Raw genomic sequence first — 16,560 nt, forward strand, 5'->3', positions numbered from 1 at the left:
AGTAGAAGACCTACAGAGTTTCTGTCTCTGGCATATTTTTCTATTTAAAATGGAAGGGATACTGTTAAAATGAAACTTTCCTTCGGGATGCTTTCAAAACTCAATCTCCCATCCTGCACAGTGCCCTTGACAATCCACGTAAAAGAAACCCCAAATCTAGTCTACACATGGGCAAACTGTTGTTTATTCTCTAGATTTTATTCATATGTTTGGTTTTTATGATATTCAAGGCAATTTGGTCTGGTCAATGACCAGCAAGGCCACAGGAGTGCTGGCAGTACAGTTTTAAGGTATTTTCTGGAACCTGTCTTGGGCACTCTTAATGGTGGCTCACAGGACTGCATTGTGATCATGACTATACTAATGATGATCTCTCACAGTACAAATTATTTAACAGCATTGCTTAATTTATTCTTTTCAAAACCCTTTGTATGTGGCACGTGACAGAAGACCCACCTCCATTTTACAGATGTAGGAGCTGGAACTCAGACACTGATTGCTAACAGATGGCCCATTTGGGGTCAGTATCCACACTTCTGACTTCCGGTCCAGCGGTCTGTTTATTTCCCCACTATGAGCTGGGCAATGTGGGAACTCCAGATTTTATTGACTTGGTGGTTTGTGATATGGTTTGAGGGAGGTCAGGTGACCTCTCTCTGCCTGGAAAGGAGGAAATCTGTGATTCTCTCTCTCTTTCCAAATTTCCAAAGAGGAAGCAACTCTCAGCCAGAGCAGGAGCCTAAGTCTTGTTTGTAGGCAGTGGGGTGTACAGGTGGCTCATTGCTGTGTGCCCCGGGGCAGCAGTAAATTGATACTTGTTGATCTCCAAGCCTCTGGCAGAGATGGGGAGGAAGGGATGGGAAAGTGACATTTTTGTAAATAACCACACCTGGTTCTAAGAGCAGAAGGACCGGCATGTCCCTATAGCCTCATCAATTACCATCAACCTTTTGCAAAGGGAGCCCTAGGGGAAAGAATCTCTTCACACTCTTATGATTATTTATAGACACCCCCTCCTGTCCACACTCTGAGGGGAGTTTGGTTTGCTCAGCAGTGGCCTCCTTCCAGATGTGTTTATATTTCCTCCAGGCCCAGGGGAATGCATCCTTCTGCCCCTCCATTACATGGAGCAGAGAGGATGCCTGGCATTGGGACTTAATGAAGATGTGGAAGGAGAGACAAGGGGCAGCATGCCTGAATTCCTCAGCTAGATTCATGTATCTCCGGGCGATCACTGATTGAGTAGCCACTTTGCTGCTAAAGAAGGCAATTCAACACGGTGGTTAAATAAACATGATTTGCAAGCAGATAGACCTGGATTTAAGTCCCAGCTCTGCCCTTTACAAACTGTGTGGCTTTGGTTAAGTAACTTACAGTTTCTGCCTCCATTTCCTCATCTATAAAATGGGATAATAACATCTCCACTCAGGGTCATTGTGAGGTTTGAGTGCAAAGGGCTGAGCAGTGCCTGACACAGCAGGTGATATGTATGTGGTGCCTGTTCTTTTAAAACGTTGAAAAATATGGAATGCTTCACGAATTTGCATGTCATCTTTGCACAGGGGTCATGCTAACCCTGTCTGTATTGTTCCAGTTTTAGTCTATGTGCTGCTAAGTGAGCACTGGTGCCTATTCTTATAAGACACTACCGTGTGTGTGTGTGTGTGTGTGTGTGTGTGTGTGTGTGTATGTGTGTGTGATTTGAAAGAAACAAGCCTGAAGAAACAGAGGCAGTGTGGGCAGTACAGGCAGGGAATTTCTGGTTCAAGAGTAACTATTAAAACCTAGAGAAGGAGAGATTGCCACAGACAAGGCAGGTCAGAGGGGAATTCTTTGCAGAAGAGGTGACTGAGCTATCTGAGTATCTGAGGTATGTTATTGGACATGCCTGCAGGGTACCCACCACCTGATTGTGGGTTGGCAGAATGCCTTAGACCAGCTTTTAAGAAAGGCTGTTTTAGCCTGGGAAGGAGGCCTGGGCTGCCAGTGTCCTGTGTTAAGGCTTGGCAGCCTCTCCAGATGGAGAGTTTTGTTGGCATGCCACACTTTGAGTGGAGCATTTGTTTCACAGGTAATCCAGTCCCAGCAAAAGTGAGGCTGCCTAAAATGACAAAAAAAAAAAAAAAAGAAAAGAAAAAAGAAAAAGAGATATATTTTGGCATTTTAGGATTACAGGGCTTTGCTTAACTTCTGTGATTTTATTTTGAATCTTTTTTGAATCTTTTCCTTTTACGCTAAGAATCTTGGTTCTTAATGACAATAGCATTATTGCTTATTTGCTTTACCCCATTTTTAACACACACATATATTCATATAAAATCAATATCAAATATATGATTAGTGAAAATATTATTATATCAAACAATATCAAATATATGATTAGAGAAAATATTATTATTGCAGTTCTTAGGTATGTCCTACTAGAGACATATAGTTGAATTACTGTATTTTCAAACCATTTACAATAACACACTTCTGCATAATTAAGCTATCAACTCAACGTGCAATTAGGGTCCTTTATTTTATTTTGCCCTTGATTTTAGGAATTGCCTTTTTCATTCTGATTTAACATTTTCATGGTTCTAAAGTTGAATCTAAAAAACAAGGTATTATAGGGCTTCCCTGGTGATGCAGTGGTTGAGAGTCTGCCTGCCGATGCAAGGCACACGGGTTCGTGCCCCGGTCCGGGAAGATCCCACATGCCACGGAGCGGCTGGGCCCGTGAGCCATGGCCGCTGAGCCTGCGCATCCGGAGCCTGTGCTCTGCAACGGGAGAGGCCACAACAGTGAGAGGCCTGCGTACCGCAAAAAAAAAAAAACAAGGTATTATTCAGAGAAGTCCAGCTTCTATCCCAAACTCACCTCTCTTTTTTCTCCTTTCCCTTTAGACAACAATTTTATTTACGTTATGGTTTATCCTTCCATAATTTTTTACGTAATCAAAACCACACATGAATACATATATACTCTCTTAGATAGATGGTAGCTTATTATATACACTTTAGTCCACCTTTTTTTTTTCCCCACTTAGCATTACATTCTGGAGATCATGGCATAACAATGTATACATATTCCACATTCCTTTCTGTAGTTGCATGGTACTTCACTATCTGAATGTGTTATAGTTTATTCAACTAGGCCCCTGTTAATGGACATTTGGGTTTTTGCTATTACAAATAAAAAAATGTGGTCATGTTTTTGTGTTTCTGTCAGTGTTTCTTTAGGAGAGATTCCTACAAATAGGCTTCCTGGGTCAGAGTGCCTGTGTTATTTTGCTAGATATTGCTAATTCCCCTTCATAGTGTTTGTACCTTTTTGCATTCCTTTCAGCAATGATGGGAGTGCCTATTTTCTCAAAGCTGGAACAAAAGAGAATTTATCAATCTTTTGGATTTTTGCCACTCTGATAGGTGAAAAATGGTATATTAGTATACTTTAAGCTTGCCTTTTATTATGTGCACAATCAAGATCGTTTCATATAAATAGGAGGCATTTGTATTTAGTTTTCTGTGATTTGTCTGTGCATATCTCCAGTCTTATTTTTTCTCTATAGGATTATTGGTCTCTCATTCTTTTTAAAATTCTTTATATATTGGAAATATTAACTCTTTATCTATGATAAAAGTTGAAAAATTTCCCTCAGTTTGTTATTTGTCTCTTTCCTTTCTTTATGGTGTTTTTTTACTATGTAAGTAAGCAATTTTTTCTTATTTTCATGTAATAAAATTCATTAATCTTTTCCTTTATGGCTCCTAGATATTGAGTCAGAGGTAGGAAGGTTCCCCCTCACACCTGGATTGTAGAATAATTCAGACTTGTTTTTTCTATACTTGTATTGATCCATTTAATACATTTAACTTTCTCATCCACTTGGAATTTATCTTGGTATACGATGTGGGGAATGAATACAGTTTTATCTTTTTACATGTGGCTATTCAGTTAGCCCATACCTTTGATTAAAAAGAACATCATTTCCCCCACTAATTTGAGATTCTGCCTTCATGGTATACTAAATTTCCAAATACAATTAGATCTATTTCTGGATTTTCTATTTTGTTTTATTGCTCTATGCATGTAACACCACCACACTCTTTTAGTTAGCAACATTATAATATGTTTTAAAGTCTGATGAGGCTATCCCTTTCTTCTCTTTTTTTCCAGCGGTGTTTTTAAAAAAATTTTTCAGGATTTTCCCCTCTTGGCTATTCTTGCTTATCTTTTCTTCCAAATGAATTTTATAATAAACTTATCTAGCTCCAGAAAGAAATTTAGTCATATTTTTATTGGATTATATTAAATTTATGAATTAAAATTTATGAATTAGCTTAGGGAGACCTGAAATCTTTGATATTGAATCTTCTTATCCAAGAATATGGTATATCTTTCTATTCATGCAGGGTTATTTTTGTGTATTTTTTAATTGTTTTATAGTTTTTCTTCATAGAGGTTTTGGGCATTTCCTGTTAAATTTATGCCATCACATTTAATTTTATTTGGCTCTCACAAATGGGGTTTTCTTTTCCAATATAAACTGATTTTTGTTTATATACATGAAAACTTGATTTTTGTAGATTGATTTTATAATCTATTTCACTAAATTTTTTTGTTTGTAGTCATTTTCAATGGGTTCCTTTGGGTTTTCTAGATACGTACTTGTATAATTCTTAGCTCTTGTAGTATGATGGATAACACAAATGGATTTTAGAGTATTGAATCCACTCTACTTGGTCATGATGAATATTTTGATGTGCTGTTGGAATCTGTTAATTATTTAATATTTTTATTGATATTTAGAAGTGATATTGGTCTATAGTTGCGTTTTGTTGATACAATCTTTGCAGATCGAGATTGAAGTTGTACTCACTTCATAAAATAACTTAGAAATAGAATTTCCCTGAGAAACAATCTGGACCGGGTACATTTTTGTGGGAAAGCTGTTTTAATACTTCCTCTATTTCTTCTGTGGTATTATATACGTTTAGACTTTCTGTCTCCACTGGGGTTGATTTTGACAAATTGTGTTTGTCCAGAAAATTATCTGCTTCATCTACTTTTCCAAATTTATTTGAAAAGAATTATATAAAGTAGATTCTTGTCATTTTTTTAAAAAGTGTGCAGTTTTGATGGTTATTTCCTCCTTGTCATTTCTAATTTTATGTATATGGCACACCCCCCACCCCTGCCTTTTTTTCCACAATTATATTAGCTAATGGGTTCTTTTATGATGCTCTTTTTTCAAATAATTAACTTTTGGATGTATTTATTAGTTCTATGTTTTTCTGGTTCTAACTATTATCTTTTTTTTCTTTTCCATTATGGTTTATTACAAGATATTGAATATAGTTCCCTGTGCTATACCATAGGACCTTGATGTTTATCCATTCTAAGTGTAATATTTTGCATCTACTAACCCCAAACTCCCAGTCCATCCCCCCTAACACCCCCTCCTTTGCAACCACAAGCGTGTTCTCTATGTCTGTCAGTCTGTTTCTGTTTTGTAAAAGAGTTCAGTTGTATCATATTTTCAATTCCACATGTAAGTGATATCATATGGTATTTGTCTTTCTTTTCGTGACTTACTTCACTTAGTATGATAATCTCTAGGTCCATCCATGTTGCTGCAAATGACGCTATTTCTTTTTTTTATGGCTGAGTAATATTCCATTGTTTATATGTACCACATTTTCTTTATCCATTCATCTGTCAGTGGACATTTAGGTTATTTCCATGTCTTGGCTATTGTACATAGTGCTGCAGTGAACATTGGGATGCATGTATCTTTTTGAATTAGTAACTCACATCTGTTTTGAGATATAATTTACTTACTGTAAAATGTATTATGGGTACAGTTTGATGATTCTGACATATTTATACACCAAGACAACAAAACACCAAACAAGATAGAAAACAATTCCATCACACTAGAAAGTTTCTTCTTTCTCCTTTCTGGACAACTTCCTATGCCACCCCAGAGATAAAAATATTCTTTTTTTAAATTATATTTATTTATTTTTATTTGGCTGCGATGTGTCTTAGTTTTGGCACGTGGGATCTTCGTTGCCGTGTGCGGGATCTTCGTTGAGGCATGTGGGATCTTTTAGTTGCGGCATGCCAACACTTAGTTGCAGCGTGCGGGATCTAGTTCCCTGACCAGGGGTCAAACCCAGGCCCCCTGAATTAGGGGCATGGAGTCTTAGCCACTGGACCACCAGGAAAGTCCCAACAATTTTCTAATATTTATCACTATAGTTTAGTTTTGCAAGTTCTCAAACATCTTACACGGGATCATACAGTACGTACTATTTTGTGTCTGACTTGTTATACTTAATATATTTTTGAGACATACATTCTTGAGTGTATCAGTAATATGTTTTTTAAAAATTTCTGAGTAGTATTACACATTTTTTATAGCACAGTTTATGCATCTGTCTGTTGATGATTTTGGTTTGTTCCAGTTTGGGCTATAAAGAAAAGCTGCTGTAAATATTTTTGCCCAAGTCTTTTTGTGGACACATGGTTTCATTTTTCTTGGCTGAATACCTAGAAGTAGAATAGTTGGCTCATAAGGTAGGTGTATGCTAAACTGTATAAAAAACAGGTTATTCCACTTCTGGGTATTTATCCTAAGGAAATGAAAACATTAACTCAAAAATATATCTGCACCATGTTCATTACAGCATTATTTACAATAGCCAAGACATGGAAGCAACCTAAGTGTCCACCAATGAATGAATGGATAAAGAAAATGTAGTATGTATATCTATATATATACAATGAAATATTATTTATCCATAAAAAGAAGGAAATCTCGCCATTTGTGACAACATGAATGGACCTTGAGGGCATTATGCTAAGTGAAATAAGGCAGAGAAAGACAAATTCTGTATGATCTCACATATATGTGGAGTCTAAAAACAAAACAAAACAAAAAACTAAACTCATAGTTACAGAGAACAGATTGATGGGGGGAGGGGTTTGGGTTGGGCAAAAAGTACAAACTTCCAGTTATAAAATAACTAAGTCCTGGGAATGTAATATGCAGCATGGTGACCATAGTTAATAATACTGTATTGTTTACTTGAAAGTTGCTAAGAGAGTACATCTTAAAAGTTCTCATCACAAGAAAAAAAGATTTGTAACTATGGTGACATATGTTAACTAGACTTATTGTGGTGATCATTTAGCAATATACACAAATACCAAGGCTTTATGTTGTACACTATAAACGAATATAATGTTATATGTCAATTATACCTCAAGGAAAAATATGAAGAAGCTAAAAAAATTTTTTTTTAGAAAGGAAGCAGGAATTATTTTTCCAAAGTGTTGTACCATTAACAATCCACCAACATGTGAATGTTCCAGTTGCTCTAAATCCTCACTGACGATTAGTATTATTGGTCTTTTAAATTTTAGCCATTCTAGTGGGTGTGGAGTGATATCTCATTATGGTTTTATTTTTAATTTCTTTGGTCACTAATGTTGAGCATCTTTTCATGGTGCTCATTAGCCATTTATATATCTTCTTTTGTGAAGTGCTTTTGAAGCATTTGCCCTTTTTACTGAGTTTTTGGTCTTTTTATTATTGATTTATAAGAGTTCTTTATATATTTGGATACAATTTCTTTGTCAGATATATGTTTTGCAAATATTTTCTCTTAGTCTGTGACTTACCTTTTCCTTAATTCTATTTTCTGATGAGCAGATGTTATTAATTTTGGTGAAGCCCAATTTATTTTTTCTTTTATATATAATGCATTTTGTGTCCTCTCTAGAAAAATTTTCCCCTACCCCAAGTTCATAAGGATATTCTCCTATGTTTTCTTCTAGTTTTGTTGTTTCAGTATTTACATTTAAGTCTATTTTCTATCTTGAATTAATTGTTGTATATGGTGGAGGTGTTTGTTTTTGCTTGTTTAGCATGCACATCCAGTTGTTTTATTCCTTGGAAGGGCTTTTCTTTCCCCTTTGGACTGCCTTAGCATCTTTGTTGAAGATCAGTTGTCTGTACATGCATGGGTCTATTTCCATTTTCTCTAGCCTGTTCCACTGATCTGTTTGTTTATCCTTACACCAGTACTACACCACCTTGATTACTTTAACTTTAAAGTAAGTTTTGAAACCAGGCAATGGAAGTCCTATGACTTTATTTATTTATTTAATAATTTAATTAATTTATTTATTTTTGGCTGCGCTGGGTCTTCATTGCTGCGTGCAGGCTTTCTCTTGTTGCAGCAAGTTGGGGCTACTCTTCATCATGGTACCCCGGCTTCTCATTGCGGTGGCTTCTCTTGTTGTGAAGCATGGGCTCTAGGCACGTGGGCTTCAGCAGTTGTGGCACATGGGCTCAGTGGTTGTGGCTCTCGGGGTCTAGAGTGCAGGCTTAGTAGTTGTGGCACATGGGCTTAGTTGCTCTGCAGCATGTGGGATCTTCCTGGACCAGGGGTCGAACCCATGTCCCCTGCATTGGCAGGCGGATTCTTAATCACTGTGCCACCAGGGAAGTCCCAGTCCTATGACTTAAAAAAAAAAAACAAGCCTTTACACGACTGTTGTGGTTATTCCATATCATTTGTATTTCCATTTAAATCTTAGAATCAGTTTGTCAATTTCTATAAAAAGGCTTTCTGAGATTTTTGGAGGGGTGGGTTGTGTTAGTTTGATAGGGCTGCCATAATAAAATACCACAGTCTGGGTGGTTTAAACTACAGAAATTTATATTCTCACAGTTCTGAAGGCTGGAGATCCAAGATCAAAGAGTCAGCAGGTTTACTCTCTCCTTGGCTTGCAGATGGCCGCCTTCACGCTGTGTCTTCATATGGTCTTTCCTCTGTGCATGAGCATCCCTGGTGTCTCTTTGTGTGTCCAAATTTCCTCTTTGTATAAGGACACCAGTCAGATTAGACTAGGGCTCACTCTAAGGACTTTATTTTAACCTAATCACCTCTTAAACGGCCCCATCTCCAGATACAGTCACCTTCTGAGGTACTGATGGTTAGGGCTTCGACATATGAATTGTGGGTGGGACACAATTCAGCTCATAACAAGATTGTATTGGATCTATATATCAATTTTGAAATAATTGGCATCTTCACAATATTGAATTTTCCAATCCAAGAACATGTTCTATCTCTCCATATATCTTAGTCTTCTTTAATTTCCAAGAGACATCTTACAGGTTTCAGTGTAGAGGGCTTGCATATATTTGGTTAAATTTACCCCTAATATTTTCTGTTTTTTTGTTGCTATTGTAAGTGATATTTAAATGTTTTTTCAGTCGTTTGTGATTAGTATATAGAAGTGCAGTTATTTTTTGTATATCGACCATGTATCCTGAAATCTTGTTAAATTCCCTTATTATAGTAGACATCTTTGACTTATTCCTGATCTTAGAGGAAAAGTGTTCCATGTTTTGCCAATAAGTATGGGGTTAATTTTAGATTTTTCATAGATATCCTATAACATCCTCAGTGGTTATGAAAGTATATCTTTCAGATTTCCAAGTGTGGGAAGCTTAAAGACTGACAGCCCCAGCAGCTGCATTCTGAAACCCATCACTTTGTGCAGATGCCACACTTCCCAAAGCCTTCTCCCAGCCAATGCCTAGGAGATGTGGGGTTCCTCTGGTGGGAGACATTGGCTTGAGGACTCCAGGATGGCTTTACCCAACTCTCTCAAAACTGCACTGGAGTTTCAGATACTTCTGCACCATCTGCCTTCTTCCTTCCTCCTTCACCTGAGCTTGGATTCATATCATGATCTGACAAGTCTCTCATCCTCTTCCAGGCCTCCTCATTTCCTCTAATAAATCTTTTGCATGTCTAATCCTATCTTGGTGTCTGCTTCTCAGAGGACCCATACTTACACAAAGACTGAGGAATTCCTCTTCTATTCCTAGTTTGCTGAGAGGTGTCTTTTTTTCCATTAGTCATGAATATGTATTGAATTTTGTGAAAAGATTTTTCTGCATTTACTAAAAAATCATATGATTTTTTTTTCTGTTACACTGATTGCTCTTTAAAAGTTAAGCCAACCTTGTATTCCTGAGATAAACACTAGTTGGTCATGAAGTTTTATCCTCCTTACATATTGTTGAATCTTAGTTGCAATATTTTCAAGGGTTTTATATCTATATTCATGGGAGATATTGATCTGTAATGTCTAGTGTCTTCCTAAGGTTTTGGTACCAAAATTATTCTGATCTCATAAAATTACTTTGGAAGAGTTCTTTCCTCCTCTATTTTTCTAAAAGCGCTTTTGTAAGATTGGTATTTTTTCTTTTAAATGTTTTGATAGAATTCACCAGGGCAGCCAGCTGTGCCTGGGGTTTTCTTTGTTTTCTTTTCTGCAGTTTTAGTCTTTATTTCTGGCATACTTTATTGTCTGTGGGGACATTATTCTGCTCACTATTCTCTTTTTATCTTAAAATAACTTTGTGTGGGATTCAAACACAATCCTTTTTTGTTGTTCATGCTTAAAGGGCATGAGATCTCCTATTCACTTTGGAGAGGAGGGTGGGCCAGGATCGTTTTCCTAGCTTCATAGCTCTCGAGTTCACTATGCTTTTGTTATTTCCAAGTGTTCAAATATGTGGCCTTATATATTCTAAAACCTGTTGGCTCAGTCACAGTCCCCCAGTTTTTTTTTTTGTTTTTTTTTTACTCCCCCAGTTTTATCAGGAACTTTTCTTTCCTTTTCCCTTAATGCTTTGTCCTAGATAAATTAGATTCTGCTCCCAGTAATTTCTACTCAGTGTTGACCTTTGTCTTGGAAGGGAGCTCTTGTTAGTTCTAAGAGTTCATAGAACCTAGACTGTTCCAGCATTCTCTCTGATCTCATGCTCATAACCTGAAACCTGCAAGGCACCTGCCATTATGGCTGTTTCCCCCAGATTGTGTTTCCCTTCCCTTGGGAGTATCCACTGATAATTTTGGGTTCTCTGAATCTCAAGTTCAATATAAATCCCTTTGTCTCTCCTTTGCCTCCCCCTGCACACTTGCTGATGCCACATGGTCTTGGTGGTATTTGTGGTTTTCCCTCAACTGTTCATATTTTAGGACTGGTGTAGGTTCTTGTTTTGCTGTATTGTCTGCAGAATTTTGATTTTGCTATCTTAGTCTCTCTGTCTGTTGTGTGGGGTGATTCAAAAAGATAAAAAAATTATAACACCATTGCTACCACCTTCCTAGAATCCCTGAATGTCTCTGGAAATTTCATGGTGGAGGTGGGGGTGAAGATATCCAATTATATGCCCCCCTGGGAGCTTAAACAATATGTACAAATCACCAAGAGTCCTATTTGATTTTGAAACTGTTACAACTCTTGTGAGAAACTACAAAAGACCTTTAGAATTGATGGTGGCAAGCCCAGAACACTAAAATTAATACTTGTGAAATAAACGTGGGAAGAAAAATAAGAAGCTTCTTGTTGAGTTCTTCTCGGTACCAGGTGTTGTGCAAAGTCTTTTACATGTATTTTCTTAATTAAGTCTCTAAACCACCTTATAAGGCAGGTACTATTAACACCCCTACTTTCTCACTTTTGTCACTATGTATTATCATAAGGCAGATAGTATCACCCCTACTTTACAGCATTGAAAATGAGACATAGAGTGGTTTGTAACTTTTCCACAGTCACACATATCTCCCAGACTTCAAAGGTGGTGCCCGTAGCCCTTCTACCATACCACCTCCCTCCTATTTGTGTATATACACCAGTGGGGAATGGAGCTCAGTGTCAGGGGATTACTCTCATGTAGGGAATCACTGTCAAGTAGGTGTCTAAACTCTTGCTTGACTTGTGGGAAGGGCACCGCATACCTAGCGTTAATGACTTGTCTTGAGGATACAAGGCCCACCCTCCTTTCCCCTGCAAAAAGGAAAACTTTTGAAGGAATACTGTAAGAAACTGCAACTCAATAGTCCAATGGCAGGAAGAGAGGGCCCGCCTCAATCAGGCAGAGCAGCCAAGGTGGGTGTGTCAGTAATGGCAAGGCCAGCAGTAGAAGTTCAGTGGAGGTCACCAAATGACAGATGGGAGACCAGCCCAGTGGAAACATCTGGAAGGCTTCAGCTGATCTGGATGAGAAAGTATAAGCCAGCTTGCCACGTTGAAGAGAAGGTAGAGGGTTCAGGTCTTTGGCTCCTAAGTGATCCTCTGGAGAAACTAAGGTCATTGATCAGATTACTACTCAGAGGCAATATGGATTAAACATGGGGGCTCTAGAGCAAGATACCTGGTTTCACATCCTGGCTTTGTCAATTCCTGGCTGTGGGGCATTTAGCAAGTTACTTTACTTCTTTTTTGTCTCTATTCCCTGAGCTGTAAAACGGGGACAATAGTAATACCTGCTTCATTGTGTTGCTGGTGGCATTAAATGCGTCAATACATGTAAAGCATTTTAGAATGATTCCTTGTGCCCTAAAAATCTTTAGATATGTTCCTTCCAATTACAGTCCATCTGCATTATTCTCTATTTGCAAATTTGACTACTGGCTAAAATTTACTAGTAACCCCAACATCAATACTCACAGTGCTTTTGTGGTCATTTGTGGATGTGTGCAGAGTGGCGAAAAGTTTACATTGTCCGATGTGCATATTCCTAGCTGAGGCTGTATAAGGTGATGCTCTGCCTTCTTGTTTCAGCTCTCAGACTGTACACAAGTGTTCTTTTTGTGATCTTTTCAGTACCACATTTTCTTTTGCATTTTTGTTGGTGACTTCACTGTCTAAAATGCCCCCCAAGCCTAGTGCTGAAGTGCTGTCAACTGGTCCTAAGCACAAGAAAGCTGCGATGATCCTTACAGAGAAAATATGTGCATTAGATAAACTTCATTCAGGCATGAGTTATAGTGCTTTGGCTGTGACTCAATGTTAACAAGTCAACAATATATATGAAATAAGGTGTCTTTACACAGAAACACACAGAAAACAAGGTTATGTATTGATTGGTTGTTGAAAATGTTATGACCAGAGGCTCCCAGGAGCCTAACTCTGATTTCCCCTAGCAGCAATGGCTCTGTATCCATGACAGCTTTACAGAACATAACTACTGTGAAGGATAAGAATCAGCTGTCTTGTCTCACTTGGACTCTCCTAGCCTTTGTGGCCCGGAGAAGTGAGGCTTAGGGAAACGAGCAAAGGTCTTCTTCCTTGGTGCTGGAACAGAAATGTTTTAAGCTCTGAATTACACTTTCATATGGGTCCATGCTTTTCTTGACAAGATGCAGGGAGGACACAGATGTTTTGGGAAATGTCCAGCGGGGGGGTGGGTGTCTCTTTGCAGTAGTGGGGGGCGGGCTGTGGGCCCCCGTGCACAAGTGCGGAAGCCAGGCCCCTGACTGCTGCCCTTGGTGAATTTGGAGGCACTCCTCCTGGCTGATGCCAGACAGAGGTTAATCCTGGCAAGGGGTTGAGCTGTGCCTTTGCTCCCAGCCGCCTCCTCTGTAGTAGACTGACAGCTGGCTCTTATGTGGCAAGCTTCAGGGGCACCTGGCGGACACCTGACACAAAGCCCAGATCGTAGTTATTAGGTCTCCAGGGGAACTGTCACTACATGCTCTTATACCTGAGGAGAAACGTGTATGGTGGCATGTTTGGAGCCCTCTCTGGGGTTTCGGGAGGAAATGAACCAGGGCAAGGTAACAAACAGTGTCTCGGCACCGAAATGAAAAGAATTTCTGGTATCTCAAACTGATTGGGAATCCCTCTAGTGAGAAAGGCAGTTTCAGACACATCTCACCCCCACTTCACGTTGCAAGATCATGAAGCCAGAACACAGCAAAGTCACCATGGCCTGTGACATCCTGGCAAGCTGGCATCACAAGACTGTGACACTGACACACTGCACATCAACTATCAAGTGGGAGTTGGCACCAACACAACCCCATACTGTGTGGTTATGATGGGGTTCCGCACTGCACACCACCATGCTGTAAGGCTAAGATTATATAATGTGGCAACCTGATCACCCCACTGCACCTCCTATGATAGCATCACATGTATATCGTGATATTGCAATGCTCTGATAATACGCCAGCATACTGCAAAGCCCTGGCCTCATAGCATTTATTTTGGCCAACTTCCTTGACAGGGTCCCTATCAGCTGAGAGCCCAGATGTTTCAGGGGCCCTTAAGCCCAGCCCAGAAACACCACTGACATAGACATCTAAAGGAATCCCCTCTGGCCACTCCTTCTCTTGTGCTATTGGTGGACATGCCTGCCCCCTCCCATTAGGTGTGAGGACAGGGATCATTTCTTCTTCACCTTTGTATCTCTCAGTACTTAACAGCACGTGGCACAGACTGAGTATAAGTAAGAAAGTAAGGAAAAAGCTGTGTGGTAAATATGGCATTGAGTTAAAGAAATCCAGTGACATTCAGGGGTCATTGTGTAAATCAGTCACGGGCCCAGAAGGTTCCTCAGCCTAGAATCAATGTTTCCCAGAGTTCACTCATTCCTGTATTCATTTTTGCTATATTAGTGTATTACCTATTATAAGCTCAATATCTTTAAGTGTACTCATTAAAACTAAAACACACACACACACACACACACACACACACACTGCAAAATACATTCCTTAAAAAAGAAAAGAAAGAGCCAAAAGAACAGGTGGCCCCCTTGCACCATCTCCCTGTGGAGCTATCCTGATGCTGGCCTCTGTGCCCCGTTGATGTGTGAGGACTGCATTTCAGATGCTGCAGGTGACCACGTGAAGCCTGAGACAGTCTGTGCCCCTTGAAGAATGAATGGTCTCATGGATTTCCATGGATTTGGTAGCATCAGCCTAAGTTGGGGGTCAGGAGGCTTGTGCATGACCAAGGCTGTGGAAGTGGCTGCCTCAGGGAGACTAGGAGACTTAGATTGGCCACTTGGGGTTTTCCTGGGACAGGGGCCTGGGGTTCTTGCAGTTTGCCTGACAGGGGCTATAATCCTGGAACTATTCTTTGTTACCAGTACTACCCTAGTTAACATTTATTGAGCTCTTTTGCCCAAGTGTCTTACTTTCTCTTTTTAATTTACATAGCAACTGGATGAGGTTGGTACTTTTTACTATCCCCAGTTTGACATTTGGGAAACTGAGGCCCAGAGTGGTTGCGACCTGCACAAAGTCACACAGCTAGTAAGAAGTGGAGCCAGAGTTCAGCCACAGGCTGGCAGCTCTCTAGCTCCAGAGTCTGGGCTCCAAACAATTAGACTCAACTCCCTCTCTGAGCTATTTTCCCTGATTTGTACTCGGCTGCCCACTGTGGCTAGGAGACACAAGTAGGGGTGGGTCACTGAATTTGGGATGATGTCCTATTCACCCTTTTTGCTTGGACAAAGCCATTTTCTGAGGGTTTGGAGAAGCTAGTTGGTGAGCCCTAGCCATCTGGGAGCCAGTGGTCAGTTGAGCGGTGTGGCGCTAGTCCCCAAATGTGTCTAGGGGCCCAGCCAGGGCTCCACCGTGAGATGCTAGAGAGACACAAATGGATCCGCCTCTCAGGCATAAATAATGAATAACACGAGGAAGTAGGATGTAGCTAATTCTATTGCCATCATTTTGCACTTTGCTTAATTAACTGATATTACCAGGGATGTGTAGTAGTAATTACTCCTTTGTTGTCATTTCCCTGTTTTCTCCCACTAATTTGATCCTGGAATCCACCTACGATCCAAGGCCTGTCCTGATTGGCTATTTCTGAATCTATGACCCTTTTCATCTTGCTGACTTGCTAGGACTTTGTCCTGGTTTGGAGCACAGAGAGGTGGGCTCCTGAATGTGGGTGTCCCCAGTTGGAAGCCTTGAGATGGTAAGCACAGATATTTGCCCTAAAATATAATTTCAGTAATATTATATGGGAGTCAAATACATGTTCACGCATGTTCATAGAAGGCCTATTCACAATAGCTAAAAGGTGGAAATAATGTCCATCAATGGATGAATGGATAAACAAAAATGTGGTAGATCCATATTTTGGAATATTATTTGGCCATATAAAGGAATGAAGTATTGATACATCTACAATGTGGATGAACCTTGAAAAGGTTATACTAAGTGTAAGAAGTCAAACCCAAAAGGTCACATATTGTATGATCCCATTTATATGATATAGCCAGAGCAGTAAATTCATAGAGACACATGTAGATTCGTGGTTGCCTGGGACCGGGAGGAGGGGGGAATGGGGAGGAACTGCTTTATGGGTATGGGGTTTCCTGCTGGCGTGATGAAAACGTTTTAGGACTAGATAGAGGTGGTGGTTACACAACATTGTGCATATACTAAATGCCACTGATTTGTTCACGTTCAAATGGTTAGCTTTATGTTATGTAAATCTCACCTCAATAAAATGAGGTCAAATTTTTAAAACATTACATAGGAGAGATTTGGTTAAAGCATCGTATAATTATTGGAAAGAGTTTGAAGTCGTGACAGAAGCTACTTAGTCCTTCAGTGGAAGCAGCATATGTATTTCCCCATCTTTACACATCCCCAGGGGACAACGCATTCCCACAATGACAGGGTGGCAGCATGTGTTAACCAGTCGTATCCCGGAAGAGCATCTGGGGTAGAAGAG

General features: G+C 39.5%; 1 non-coding gene across 1 annotated transcript; it reads right to left on the reverse strand.

The window, feature by feature from the left end:
- Positions 1-1,517: 1,517 nt before the first annotated feature.
- LOC114900329 lies at positions 1,518-1,623 on the reverse strand. The gene has a single exon (XR_003794830.1). It is a non-coding gene; the product is annotated as a U6 spliceosomal RNA (small nuclear RNA).
- Positions 1,624-16,560: the final 14,937 nt, after the last annotated feature.

Source organism: Monodon monoceros, unplaced genomic scaffold (genome assembly GCF_005190385.1).
Source record: "Monodon monoceros isolate NGI ecotype Baffin Bay Population unplaced genomic scaffold, NGI_Narwhal_1 Contig2973_ctg1, whole genome shotgun sequence".
NCBI lineage: Eukaryota > Metazoa > Chordata > Mammalia > Artiodactyla > Monodontidae > Monodon > Monodon monoceros.